General features: G+C 38.0%; 1 long non-coding RNA gene across 1 annotated transcript; it reads right to left on the bottom strand.

Annotated features, from left to right (window-relative positions):
- Positions 1–468: 468 nt before the first annotated feature.
- Positions 469–1,775, bottom strand: LOC140706019 (uncharacterized). The gene is made up of 2 exons (XR_012085706.2): positions 1,156–1,775; positions 469–1,051 (listed from the first exon to the last, which is right to left on the bottom strand). It is a non-coding gene; the product is annotated as an uncharacterized LOC140706019 (long non-coding RNA).
- Between the last annotated feature and the right edge of the window lie 1,108 nt (positions 1,776–2,883).

Genomic DNA, 2,883 nt, shown 5'->3' with positions numbered 1-2,883 from the left:
ACCAGAAATTAGGGTAGTGGTATGGGTGGATGAAATAGTAGCTAATAACTACATAAACTTTCACTAGGGAAAAAACTAGCTGTGTAGAAACTCTTTCTAATTCAATAATAAACCAAATATATTTTATAGAAAATCCATTTGTATTTGTGAACCCTTAAGTGTAGAGCTGGGCCTGAACCGTGTGGAACATCAGCTGTATTTCAACTTCCAATAATAGTTCAAACAAACAAACAAACAAACAAAATTAAGGATTGCATTTTTCCCCTTTGAGATGTGGGGGGGGTTAACATGGCTTAGATTCACTTTGAATTCTGAACAAAGAAAAAAACAGATCTCTGGAAATGATTGCTTATTAACTCTTGTTTTCACAGCACAAAACAATGCAATAATCGTGCAGATCTGCCTGTACTATGAGTTCTTCGGCATGCTAATCAGCAACATGTTTACAACAAAGACAGTCAATCTGAATAAGTAAATCAAATTATATTTAATAATATGTGTAATAATTCTTAAAAGGAAACAGCATCTTGGATTTCTAACAAGTTAAACAACATTTGGGGTGATTCAACTATAGACCAACATTTTCTGCCTCGTATACAATCAGATATATTGACCGCTAGATTAAACTTGGAAAAGAACATTTTAAATAATAAGTGAATGCACAGCTGTTTTACTCCCACTAAAGGTTTTTCCCCCATTACATTTTGCAGGCAGTGATCAGGCATTTTTGCCCTAGTGTTTATTAAAAAATGTGAAGATCGCAGAGGTGCTGACTCTATGTTTAATAAAATAAGAACATTCCAACATATTTCAGTAATAAGATGCAGATCAGGTGCACAGAGAACTGAAACTCACAAGTATTGAAACTCCACTGGAATATCTCACGCCTTTCCTATGCATGCATTAAGCGGTTGTGTTCAAATCCATTTCTTGTCTCCTTTTCTGGATATAATGATAAACATCATCAAATGTATACAGATGCATGAGGGGAAATAGTTTCTTTCAACTGCAGTTACGAGCTGTGCAGAAAATGGCAAGTCTCCTTTTCATTCTAAAGCAAAATAAATGAGCACTGCATCCATTATCTCTTTAAAAAAATGGCATTCCACAAAGCAAATGAATCCTCATCACTGGGGAAATTTTTCTTTCCATTACCTAGTTCTAGCCAGTGGTTTTACTTATTGCATTGGACGTCACCGAAGGAGATGTGTGCAGACCTTCCTTTGACATGTAGACGACACAGACAGTCCAGTACAGTTTGCAAAGCATTTTGGTTTTAAATACTTCAAAGAATGCTCTCCTCTTCAAAGTCAAATTTCACCACCACTGGCCGGCTCGTGTTCCACTTCTTGCTTCGATCCTTATCCTCAATGAACTCCTGGTAAGGATCTTTCTTTGAAATGGCTTTCTTGGAGCGAACATAACCGAAAAAGACAGTCAACGCCAGGAAAGAGTAAAACAACATGACAAAGAGAATGAAGAAATAGGCGTTGTCATATGGTTTGTATTTTGGTGTTTTCTCCTTTGTCACATTTTTTCCTGCATTCAGGTTTTCTTCCAGAATCTTCAGAACACACTGAGAGATGAGAGATGCTAAAGCTGTGTGGTTCATCTTCCTGCTGCTTTTGTCTAAAGAAATCAAACTTTGCACTTTAGAAAACAGTGGAGATATGTAAAGACTTGGGACCTGATCCCTTTCATGCCTATGCTCTCTTGCTCTCTCACTCTCTCCTCCCTTCCCTGTTGACCTGGCTGAAAGCTGGAACAGTCTCTGTTGTTTCCTCTTTTAGCAAGGAATGCTGTGACACTCTTAGTGGGTCTCAGCCAGCTGATAATAAGGCATCTTTCAAGATAGGCACTGGTCCAGACTTAAGTGGCCAGTATAAATAACCATCATCATAGTGAAACTGATTTCCAGTGTCTTTCTCACACAAGTAAATAGTTATGCTTGGAATAAGATAAGTTCTAGACATGGGTTCAGTTCTATTTTAAAAAGAGTGGTATTTGTTTGCATTTTGACATGGCGGACCGGTTGCCCGGATATTTTCCTCATAGTTGTTGAGATGGCAGAGCACAGTGTTCTCCAAATTCATGGAGACAGTATGGAATGCTGAGATCTTGAAACTGGTTGGAACAATTCCCCATGGAAAAATCTACCTTCTGTCTCCCCCTTCACCCTATGCCAGTCAATTAGTGGGCATGCTGATCTTTTGGCCTTTCATATCCCCTGGGCCACACATAGCAGGCTCAACTGTATATTCCAGTAACCATTTTTTAAAAACTGAAAAGCACATTCAGGAGACTGGGGCATTGTTTATGGAGAAGTGGTGGACCCTTAAATCTTTTTTTTTTTTTGGTTACTATTTTTCTGTTCTAAATGTCCATGTAGAATCCCTAACTTAAAAACTTTCATTTTGAAGTTTGTCGGAAGAGGAGTGGAAGCAGCAGTGGGGCAGAATTTCAAAACAGAAAATGGCCACCAGGGAAATTAACTACATGCAAGTATGTGTATCAAAGTCAGTTTCTAAAAAGCAGATTTTCAGTGGGGTCATTCTGAATGCAAAAATAAAAGAGGGGCAAAAAAATAAGTAGCAGAGCTGGAAACATTGCATTTTGGTTTACAACTGGAACAATCCCCCTGCCAGCAAGGCCAGATTCTGGGAAATTTGAGTTATAGTTTAAAAGCAAATCTATTACTCAAAATACCTTTTCCAGAAGCTGCTCCAAAAGTATTGGGGAGGGCAGCTCTTCTTAAATATAAACGCATGAAGTTAATTCCAATCACCTGAATGTTTAGTCTTATAAGCATCATACTGAGTAATATAAACCCTGATTTTGGTTGGGAGAAGCTGCTTTAGGATCTCAGTCTTTATTTACAACCTA

This window comes from Pogona vitticeps, chromosome 3 (assembly GCF_051106095.1).
Source record: "Pogona vitticeps strain Pit_001003342236 chromosome 3, PviZW2.1, whole genome shotgun sequence".
NCBI classification, from domain to species: Eukaryota; Metazoa; Chordata; class Lepidosauria; order Squamata; family Agamidae; genus Pogona; species Pogona vitticeps.
This window is presented reverse-complemented; position numbering and strand designations above follow the sequence as displayed.